Below are 12,007 nucleotides of genomic sequence, written 5' to 3' on the forward strand. Positions count from 1 at the left end.
AGGTACCAGAGCTCCAATCTCATCTCCTTTGGGGGAATTAGGTCTCTCCTATTGTACAGATGACCAATGATGGCTGATCACGTGCCCTACCACCACCACCATTATTTAAAAAAAAAGGAAACATGTTTTAAACCACTCAGACTTCCTGTTCTGAATATTTAATTCTTCACTTGAGAAATGCAAATTATATGTGAGGAGGGGTGGAGAGTGAAGCTGATTAACTCCAAATGACTTTTACTAATGACTTTATGGAGATCTGTTCATGCCAGCAATTTAATGTCCTCCTAATATTGTTTTTTGTTGAGTTCAACCAAATAAATCAAGCAACAACCATGGTACTCATTCATAAAATGGAATATTATTCAATTTGCAATTTATGATGACTTTGAAACTTTGAAACTTTTTCTATATTTATTAACCTCCCTTTCTGAAAACAATAAAATAATACTTCTAGCTTAGAAGTTTAAGAAAACAATAAAGTATCTAGAATTTAATGAAATTGCTTTTATTATATTTCCTTTTTACATTTATAATAAGTGTTATTGGTTCCCTATTCATGGCATGTCACACAACATTGTTTTAATAGAAACAATTTAAATAAAAATATTAAATTAAAAACAGAACAGATGCGGATTACTACGGTAAAAATAAAGACTATATTCGGAATGAAATTTGAGAAACACAGCTCAAGTGAAGGAATCAGGACAGTGGCCAGTTTGGGGATCAGTGGTTAGTTTACCCCGCTCTTTATCACACTCTCACTGCAAAATCTTTCACCAGTTTCCCTTCCAAATATTCTCAACTTTTTTGTGTACCAGGGATTGAACTCAGGACCTTGCACTTGCCAGGTGGGTGAGGTGCCACTGAGCTACATCCCAGCCCTCAATTTCTTTATTAAAATTCATTTCTTAGTTTCTTAAATTTCTTTCTTCATTATCTTCTTTGAAGTTCTCAGATTGACTTTGTCTAAGATCTAAGTATAGCAAAGGAAGATTTTGTATAACACAGTAGATTCTGCTTAAAACAGCAGGCCTGCCAACATCATCAGAAAGCAAAGCTTTCTATGGCAGTTTATTTTTAATATATACATTAGAGTAAAAAGGACTTCATTAATGTTTTTGTGTACACCAGGCCATGCTGCCATGTTAGATGAATTCCATCATCCAGAATAGGTCAGCTACATCCCAGCCACTTGGACACCCTCAAGCTCAAGGAAGCTTTTGAAATGCAAGTGGATGTGGGAGCTCTCTTTCCTGTTTATGAGAAGCTCCTCAGAGGGTCACTGTTCTTCATTTCCCTTGTATAAAGTACGTCAACGTTCCCTCCACTGTCTCCCCACTTTTGCTCTGTTTTCATTGGCTCTTCTTATCCTACAGTCCTTCTATTTTTCATTTGTGATGATGAAATCAACCACCATTCTGTGATATGAATCCAAATAAAGTTGTGTTTTTTTAAAGAAAATAATAAACACTGCTTTCATTTATACTCCTCAGTGGTTTTTGGTTGCCTTTCACCAGTGAAATTTTTTCAGGATATTCTATACTGATAATGTTGCCAATCTTATTTTCAGAGTTGGGCTTTTTTGAGCAAGCTGTGCTTGGCATCACACCTATCTTGATTTGGATTCTATTTAATCACTTTGGCTACAATCAATATTAGGAGGTGAAGAAACTCCACAATCAGCCAGTGGTAAATTTGTCATGGGATCTCATGCCGTGGCAAAAACAACCATATGAATTTGCTGAGGAGAGACAAATTCACAGCAGGCACATTGTAGCAGCCTGGCCCCAGTACACTAGCTGGGCTCCCAGGAAAGGGAAGCTTGAGGCTGAGCATGGAACAGAAAGGAGCCAAAGAGAGCACTAGATGCACTTTTCCTGAGATGTCCCTTTCACACAAGCAGGGCTCACCGCACTGCCTCAGTAAAGGAAGGAAGGCAGGATGACAAAGTAAAAATAGCACTGAGCTAAAAGTTATGAAGACTGAGTTTGTGACCAAGCTGTGCCACTGAATAGTTGTGGTCATCTAAGTCAAGCATGTGCCTACTCTGATCCTCAATTTCCTTTTCTGTAAATGAGAATGATAATTATTGCCATGAACACCTCAAAACAATTGTGAAGGTCAAATATAAAACTGTTGATCAAACTTATCTCATGTAAAGTAGAACTTTATATGAATATAAAATGGTCTGATTAATCATTGTGTTAAAGTTACTAATAAAAGCAAATACCTTACCCCTGAGTTAGACAGGCAGCTATTAGCATGCAAACAACATAAGTATAAAGAGAAATTTAAATGGCATCTACATCTCTGGAGAAATTTTTGTGCTTTCATTTTCAAATAAGATTTCTTCATGATAGATGATTATTGAAGAGCTTCTCAAGGGGGAAAATAGTTATCTCTGGGAGAAATTGAAATGGAATAAGTTGATTTTAACAGGCAAAATTGCTATTTCTATAGTTAGAGCATCTTTCTAAAGATGCTCTCTAGTTTCTTTTTGAGCTACCCACAATATATTCTTCTTCCCAAAGAGCTCCATTTACTTTCTGCATTTTAATAATACTGCCTGTTTTTGAACAGTTTTATGATTCTAAGAAGGTGAAATATGAAATCAATAAAGATATTCATGAAATCTAAACATGATTACTAATGAAATGAGAGTAAATAAGCAAACATAGAACAACAGGATTTGCACTGATCTCAAAAAGTCTTTGCACACTCAGCCCATAGGGCAGGTAGCAATAGCACCAGACAATAAAAAAAGAAGAAAACAAAACAAAATCAAGTATATAGAATAATTTGGCTAGATGATTAGTCATGAGATGAACCACAAAAATGTACTGTCAGTTTTTAAATTATTTAAAAGTAAGTTTATATTAAAGAAAATTATTACGATGTGTTATATGTGTGTGTTTATGTCACGGTTTTATTCCATTTTAAATGAGTCATGAATTTTTATTTAGTTTTGCTTTAAGTAGTAGTGATATTCTGGAATGGCTGGTCCTACAACAGCAAACAAATATTCAAAAGGACAGACCTCCAAAACCACGTGCTTAGTCTCAGGCAGTTTTTATTTCAGCATCCTTTATTTGATATTAATATCAATAGAACACATTTCTTTGGTCCACAAGTCCTTCCTTTTTTCTTCAAACTTTCTATATACTAATGGTTTAAAAAGAACTCTTGGGAACAGAATTTGACTTCATAAAAACTTATTCTAGTAATTATTATTCTATACTTGGAATATTTAATCCATTTACATTTGCTTGACATATTACTAATAAATTTGTGGAGAATTTTTACTTTATATTGTGAAATAGTTGTAGATTCAACAAAATGGAACATGATACAGGAAGACCCCCCTGAATCTTTTATTCAGTTTATATCCTATGTCAGTATAGTATAATACAATACTGACACCGGGTATTTTACATTGGTTCAGTGTGTGTGAAAAGCATTAATTTTATCACACGTATAGGCTGCTGTAGTTATCACCACAATAAAAGCAGAGAACAATGTCATTGCCACACAGATTCCCCTCGTGCCACCTCTTCATACTCACACCCACCCCTTGCCCTACCATCCCCGACCCATAACTACTTATCTGTTTTCCATTTCTTAATTTTGTCATTCTGAGACTATTATATAGGTGGAACACTGCAATATGCAGCTCTGACCTTGTTTTTTTTCAATTAGCATTTTGATTATTTCTAACACCTGACTATTACAAACAAAACTGCATGAATATACAGTTTCACTTTTTATAACACAGAACTTATTTTTATTTTATACAGATAATATTAATTTATTGAGTAGTATTTTACCATTTTTGTTCCTCATGCAAGTACCTTTGAGTTTCCACATAGTGTCTTTTATCTTTTACCTAAAGAATACCATTTATATCATTATAGGCCTGCTGATAAAGAAGCATCTTAATTTCTTATTATCTGAAAATGTTTTTACTTTGTCTTCTTTTTTTAAACACTTTTTCCCACCAGGTATTGCCATATGAGTTGGCAGTTATTTTCTTTCAACACTTTAAAGATGTCACTCCTCTCAGCTGCCATTGTTACATTTTTAAAAGTTCAGCTTTAAGCCTTTTTGCTTTTACCCTCATTTTATCCTTGCTTTTTTATTTGACAATTTTGCAATTACACTGTTAGATATGGCTTTTTAAAATTTATATTCCACAACATTTTCATTAACTCATGTGGCATGGTGTCTCTGGGCAGTTACTGAGAGTTCTCAACCATTCTTTCTTCATATGCCAGTTTTTCCTGTTCCTTTTTCTCTCATTTTCTTTAGATTTTCAACTACATACATGTCACTTTCTCATTGTGTCCTCTCTTATGCTATTTTCTCTATTGTCTATTCCTTTAATCTCTCCAGTTTTCATTCTAAATATTTTTATCATCTGTATTGCATTTTACCAGTTGTTCCTTTATTTGCCTCTAAACTGCTATAAAACCAATCCATTGAATTCTTAATTTGGGTTACTATATTTTTAATGTAGAATTTCAGTATAGTTATTTATAAAGTTTTTATTTTTGCTGTCAGAATTTTCCATTCTTTTCTCCTTGAACAGTAGAAAGTATAGTTACTCTGAAGGTCTGTGATAACACCAGAATCTGGAACCTGGAAATCTGGTGTCTACTGTTTCCATTCATTGTCATTGATAATATCTTTTTTTTTGACACATAAATAATATTTTATTATAGAAAAAAGCATACCAAATGTAGGATTTCGTAAACACAAGTGCAACTTTAAATTCAAGGTAAAGAGGCCACACCTAACAAGCACTTTGCCTTTAGGAGATGTAGCTCTCCTTTAGCAAAGGTGATCCCACCATCCCAAACACGGCATGCTCCATCCCCACCAAGGCATCAGTTTGCTGTCTTAGCTATGTCCACTTTAACAGGTTCCAAGTGATGCCAGGAAGTGGCATTAATGCTTACTAAAACCTCAGGATTTTTAAAAAAAGACTTCACATTACACTGGATGATAGAGTCTAAGTTAAAGCCTGTGCTCTGAGTTTTTATTTAAAGAGGGACCCTTTGAAACACTAACTGAAGAGACACCTGTCCTCACTGAGCTTATTCCACAGTACTTTCATAGACTTGTTTTTTTGGTACCAGGAATCAAACTCAGGACCTTGCACTTGCCAGGCAGAATGCAGCATCCCTGAGCTACAACCCCGGCCCTATAGACCTGTGTACATTAGATAACATACTGTCCTCAAGATTCAGTTTAAAATAATTTCGGCCATCATATATTGTGTAGGAAATCCAGCTACTTACTTTCTTATCCTTCTTGTTGTCATTCCTTCAATACCTTTCTTTTACTTTTAAGAAACCATCAAATAATGTGACATTTTAACACTGTCTCCTTGCGCTCTCAATGGCTAATGTTCCCTAGCCAACCCTAAATCTCAAATTCTGGTTCATCTTGGCTTGCTGAGAAGCTCTAAGATACCCTGGGTAAAATAATTTCTTACAAAAATGTATGAACAGCTTGGCTTACTTATTTAGGCACTTAGAAGAGACACCAAACCCAAGTTACCTTCTGCCTATCTGGCCAGTAACTGACTGAAGAGGATGACTGCAGTCTGGGCCTCATTCCCACAGGAACTGAGGGGCCACCGAGTTCAAATGACATTAAGGTCTAGGTGGGGGATGGGGTGGGGGGGTACAGAAACTGCGCTACCAGAAGGAACCTATGGTCACCTTTTTGTTTAGTCACCACCACTTGATGACACTTGCAGACAAACCACAGATTTCCACGTCCTCAAACTACTGGTTGGGGCCAAAAGCATGTTAACTTAAAATGTGGCTGTGGGGAAGATCGCTAGTTCTTAAAAGCCTGAGAAAAATAATCTGTTACACAAAACAAAGCGTCAAGTACACACCCTACTTTCCTAACTTTGTACCTAGCAAGAACTAATTAAAGTGTTAGCTGTGGCATGTTTACACTTAAACGAGAAGTTATTCACATCGTCAACACAGACATTGGGGGATTCAAATTTCCTCTGCAATGGCATGGAATCCACTGAGAAGTGTGAAGGAAGCACCCGGGCAGGTCAGCTGCTAGTGGGTATGGATGTGCTGCTGGCAAGGCCAAGGCTATGTCTGACCTAAATTGGAGCCACTTGGTTATAAATAACCCTCACCCCTACTCTGGCCACCGGCCCCACAAATAGACACCAATGGTGATCAAAACTAGGTGACAGATGGCTCAGTCTGACTGCTGTTTTCCCAGTAAGGAACAGAACATTGATTCCTTGTGATGCTGGCCACAAGCACCCAGAACACGCTCCTTAAGGACATTCTTAAGCCAGGGGGCCAGAGATGTAGCTCAGTGGTGCAACACCTGCCTCACAAGCGCAAGGTCCCGAGTTCAAACTCCAATACCAGAAAAAAAACTAAAAAACATTCTTAAGCCACTGATAGTGCCACAAGCCTGTGATCCCAGCACTTGGGAGGTGGAGGCAGGAGAACGGCCACAAGTTTGAGGCCAAAAGGAAACATTTCCTATTCCTCAGGCTAGGAAAAAGGGGCTCTCAACACCCAACTTTATTTTTGGAAGAATCAAATAGCTTGCCCTACAGCATCTTATGGGAAAGGAATTTAAGAAAACCTGTTGTGTTCTTAAAAGAACTGAAAGGAAACTATGTGCCTATTCAGTCTACAGTGTGGACAACTCTGACCAGAAGTGGGAGGTAATTCTCACACACCTGGCTGGCTTTGGGACTAAATTTAGCTCTGCTGCTAACAACCACAGAGCTGTCAGAGGAAGGTGGGGTCCAGGAGGCTGATCTGGACTGTCACCCACCAAACAGCATTAATAGAGCTGACAGCAACCAGATGACACCTAGACCTGACTTCCCTTCAACTCGCCCTTCCTTGGGGGACCACATCACTGTCATTTTCTTACCTAGTGTGAGAGTAGTTACTAGGGTATTTTAAAAATCAAAATTCAGATACCTCCAGAACTCCATGGTATGAGAACCTGTGTAGAGAAATCCTGCCCTGGGAGTCTGCTTTCCGTTTCACTCCAAATGCCTTCTCCAAGGTGCCCTTAGCAATCTAAGGGGATGGCACTGGTGAGGAATTGCTCCCCTCCCCGTGAGCCTTTCACCTGAATCTCCAGTCTCCCAGCCCCACCACAGCAAAGTGCTGGCCCAGGGTCCTGGCCAGGAGAACCCACTGGCCTGATGGGGAGAGGCCCCGGAGTCGTCTCCCAGTCAGTCGGCAATTTGAGTTCCTACATCATTATGTCATTCTTCCGCTGAAGAACTTGTCTTGTGTGGTTTTGAATTGTTCACTGCATTAATGAGGAAGCTGAATTTCAGCTCTTAGGAATTTCCTTTTGAGATTTCGAGTGAGCCTGTCCTTTCTCGATGCAGTCTGGGTGCAGAGGCCCTAGGAATGGGACTTCATTAACCGCTCATGAGCATCTCAGTGTCAGCTTTCAGAAGACAGAGATGTCCCTTTTTACCTTTGGTCCCTTTGCTGCTTACTACGCATTTGCCTGATATAAGACAAAACCAACAAAAGCAGAGTGGAAAGGATGAGGACTGCTTTGCTAACTGAGGCAGTAGGAGCCTTGGCTCCCTTTCCTGCTTGCATTTGCAGCTATGCAGACTCAGTGAACAGCACCAGACCCCAATGTTTCCAGTTACCAGGGCCGCCGCAAAGCTGGGAGCCTGATTACCAGAGCGCTTCTTCATCGCCTGCCAGAGACGCAGACTTACGGAACAGGACACACGTTAATTACGGGAAAGCCAAAGGTAGGGGAGGTGTACGTCAGGGTGACACAGCCACGGGGAGGATGGGAGCCTGGCCATGGGCGTCTCACGTGGAAGAGCCCTGGAGAGGGGCCGACCCATACACCCCTAATCCTGGAAGTCATGAGAAGCCATCTGAACAAGGGGGGCATTGAGCCGGTCGAGTTCGTCCACTTGTGGCGGGTGGTGCATGAGCATCTCCGGGTCCTCCAAGACGTCCTGGCCGGCACCTACCAGGTTGGTGAGGGACTTGCTTTGAACACACTGGAAATCCACGTGGCGACTCTTCCCTTCTTCCTTTCCCATGACATCTGGATAAAGGGACGCTGCACGTAATTATAGATAACTTCAGACCGACTGCCAGGTCTTCTCTTTATTTTTTCTTTACAGGTAGGGTAACCTTCAATCCCAATCCAAATGTTTTTCAGGCCCCGTTCCTTTAACACTGTTTTAGCGACATCTCGATTCTCAATATATTTGAAGAATCTGTAGAGCTTGGAGCTCTAAAGAATTTGGGAATATTCTTCTCCCATGGGTGGGGGGTGGTCTTCATCCCAGTCCACAGAATCCTCGTCCGTCAGTACGACAATGTGGCGCTCTCGCTCACCTTTCTTAGCATAGCCCGCCATGATGGGCAGGACCAGCTCTTCGATGTAGTGATCAAACTGCTTGTGAGCACCATCGTTAGACAGTTCGTGCAGTAAAGCACTCAGATCTTGACATCGGATAGTGTTGAAGTCAAAATTAATGCAGAGATAATCGCACGTCTCTCTAAGGTCTGGGATAGAGATGCCATCTGGACAATTGATGATGCCAGTTTTGTAATAATCCAGCACCATGCAAAATACAGTTGCGCTGATTCCTTCGGCAATCTCATACTCTCCCTTCTCATTGGGCCGCGTGAAGTTGTACTCTCTTCCTGGTCCGAACATCCTTCCCAACATGGTGTCTGGATGAGCGGCGAAGATCTGTGGATTCACAACGAACCGTGCACCATCCACAAGAAGTGTCACTTTCTCTGGCGCTTGGGAATGACCATTACTACCAAAGCCCACACTACTATTTCCAAATCTTTCTGGGGCAAGAAAGGGTTCATGGTTCCGTTTACCCCCACTTTGGAAGCAAGAGCCTTTGATGTCCTCGGGAAGTGGCATCATGTGAGAAAACTGAAGATTTGCTGGAGGAGAGGCATAGTCAAGCGAAAGATCTTCATTCCTGGGACCTATGGGATAATTGAGATTATGAAGACCAGATGAAGCCAGGCTGTTTGTTTCTTTTTCTTGAGCCACAGCTAAGGTATCATCCACTACGCATCTGGCCTCTGACTGCAATAACCTGTTGCTGTATATAAATTTTTTCATCATATGCCAAATATTTTGTGCAATACTGTTTACAAAAATAAACTGAGGGCTAGAATTGTGCTATATTCTATAAGGAAGCATCTGTGCACATTTCTTCCAGTGCCTATGAGCATCTGAATTCTGAGATCTCTTCAATTTAATTATAGAAACAAAGAGGGCTATATAATGAGCTGGAATTTCTGTACAAATTTATTTACTTTTAGTTTACCCTATGGAAAAACATGGTCTACTGAATATGTGCCACTAGACATTGCTTGGACTCTGATCTTTGTATTCTCAAGCCTTTGAACTTGTCACATGTGCTATTCAGCCTCTTACTTGTCCATCTGAATTATAAAAATTGTCCCTAAACACTGGTCTCTGTTGGCCATCTCCTCTTGTTTATCTCTGCTTTTAATACGCCTCATTGCCTACCTCACTGCTAGAACTTCTAAGCTGCAGAGCTTTCTCTTCCATGACCAACTATGATTCCCACACCCTTATTCCTTCATGCTGTTAATGGATGTTAAGATGAACTTGGCTTCTCTTGTCCCATGCCTTTATAGTGGCCTTTCTACACTTTTGTCTGGTCTCTCTCCTTATTCCTTTCCAACACTTCATTATGGTAGAGTGGGCCAATGTGTTGGAGGTTGGCAAGAGGTCCTTGAGGCTATGATCACTTACAGAGGTGGCTACCTGTACACAAAGGTACTGTATTCTGCTCTAAACCAAGTGTGATGTCCTCATCTTGCAAAATAAATGTCTACTATGTAATGTAGAGAAAGTATTAGATCCTTGCTTTGAGATATAGTATATTGGTTTCTCTGATGTAGCATTTATCATCAGTGACAGGAATGTTTTCTCTCTTTATATTTTTTTCTGCTTTACTTTTCAATAGATTCTCTACTCAGAAGGGAGGTAAAGGCATTATTTACTAATTCCCTTAAAAACTCCACATACGCATTGACCAAAATCTTCTCTCTGATTGTCAATCATTCTATGGAGGAAGTTCTTCATCTTCACCTTTGTGAGTGTCATCACCCAGAGTCAGGCCTGCAGCTTGAACCGATGATAGCAGCACATCCTGCCAGATGGCTTTCTCTCCTCATTGCCATATTTTACTCAAAGCCTGAGATTAATGACATGTTTAGTGTCTTAGAAAGCTGAAAACAAGTTGTGTAAAGAAATATCCTCAAGAACTAAGATACATCATGTACAGGTACAATCACCCAATGATAAATGTAAACGTATTGTATACCTAAAATGTACCAATAAAAGAATAAAAAAAAGAAGTATATAAAAAAAAGAAATATCCTCAAGGACACAGAGAGATAGCATCATTGAAAGGTACAAAAGCAACTGAACAGCCTTTGCCTACTGCCCATAGCTATAATATCAAAGTTTACTTTGTCTAGCTAAAGAAACAAAATATTTAATTGTAGCTCATACTTCTAACAATTCGAGTTTTTTAAATAAAATACCTCACAGCCACCAATAGTCCTAAATGTCATCTAAGCTAAGAGAAAATTCTTCCATAACCCACCTAGAATAAAAGAGCCTGGACAATACGAACAATAATGTGAAGCTGGTCCTGAAACCCACAAACTGTGTTTATGTAGACATAATCATATGTAAAACTCCTTTTATCTAAAAATGTTTCCATGAGCTTTCATTTTTCTTTTTCCTGAGAATGTCAGCTTATTTGCAACTATCTCTGGGCCACAGCACCAGTCCAACAGAATGTTTTGGCAACAGTCCCTTTTGCGGTCAGCAACTCCTTCTGCAGCTGGGATTTCTTAAAAGAAGTGAGTAGCATTTGCCATATAGTGCTCCAACAATAAAACAGGCCAAATTTCCATGGGAATCAGATAGTCACAGAGCTTCCCTCCTCTCTCTTCCTCCCTTCCTTCATGTGACCAAGAATTCAAAGCCACTGGTGCACATTTCAGCAGGCATGCCGCTCACAGTGAAGCTGATACACGCTCAGTCCCCACCACCAACCCCTGAAACACATCCTAGGGAACTTCATTGACCAAAGTGACTACAGGGTGAAAAACCTGGATGTTTCAGTTGAAAGACTTGTCACAGGTCAATACTCCATCTCTTCTAACAGTCTTGCTTCCAGTGTACGTGTATGTTTGGTGAGGAGTGGTTCAGCTCAAGAACCGGTCCCAGCCAGGTGTGGTGGTGTGTTCCTACAATCTCAGCACTCCTGGAGGCTGAGGCAAGAGAATTGTGACTTTAAGCCCAGGCCACTTAGCAAGACCCTGTATCAAAAATTTTTTTTAAAAGGAAAGGGTGCTGGGGATATAGCTCAGCACAAAGGCCCTGGGTTCAGTCTTCCAGCAGTGTAAAAGACAAAAAGAAATTTTTTTGCCCAAAGACAGTAAGAGCATGAATTGAATAATCATAAACAATGCATCTAGCTTTGCTTTAACTATAGTCAATGAAACAAAGCAAAATGAAAAAATAGTAACACACACATGCTACACACACACACACACACACACACACACACACAAGAAAAAACCCAAACATGCACTGTTTTCATGTCTGAACAGTAGCTTGGGGTAGGAATCCAGAGGCAAAGAGCCTCTCATAGTAAAAACCACAACAAGCATTTTAAAATGTGAAAGTCTTGTGTGGCTAATGCAACTTAAATAAAGCTATTGTAAGAAACCAATCTAATTATCTCAAAAATACTTTAAAATTATAAAACTAGTACTATGAAAATATACCATTCAATAAAATTCAACCTAATACCATAAGATTTTGCCATACTCTAAAAAATTAAAAAATTTTCAAACAAAATAATCCAAGAAATTTTATTGAGTCACTATAACTTTAGAAAAATAAGAACCAAGATACATCATGTAAAGGTACA

The 12,007-nt window shown here is 39.6% G+C and overlaps 1 pseudogene; it reads right to left on the minus strand.

Annotated features, from left to right (window-relative positions):
* Nucleotides 1-6,733: 6,733 nt before the first annotated feature.
* LOC101697860 (BTB/POZ domain-containing protein KCTD20 pseudogene) lies at nucleotides 6,734-9,119 on the minus strand (annotated as a pseudogene).
* Between the last annotated feature and the right edge of the window lie 2,888 nt (nucleotides 9,120-12,007).

Source organism: Heterocephalus glaber, unplaced genomic scaffold (assembly GCF_053883595.1).
Source record: "Heterocephalus glaber isolate CG9 unplaced genomic scaffold, H.glaber_assembly_v1.0 deba00001097, whole genome shotgun sequence".
Classification (NCBI taxonomy): domain Eukaryota; kingdom Metazoa; phylum Chordata; class Mammalia; order Rodentia; family Bathyergidae; genus Heterocephalus; species Heterocephalus glaber.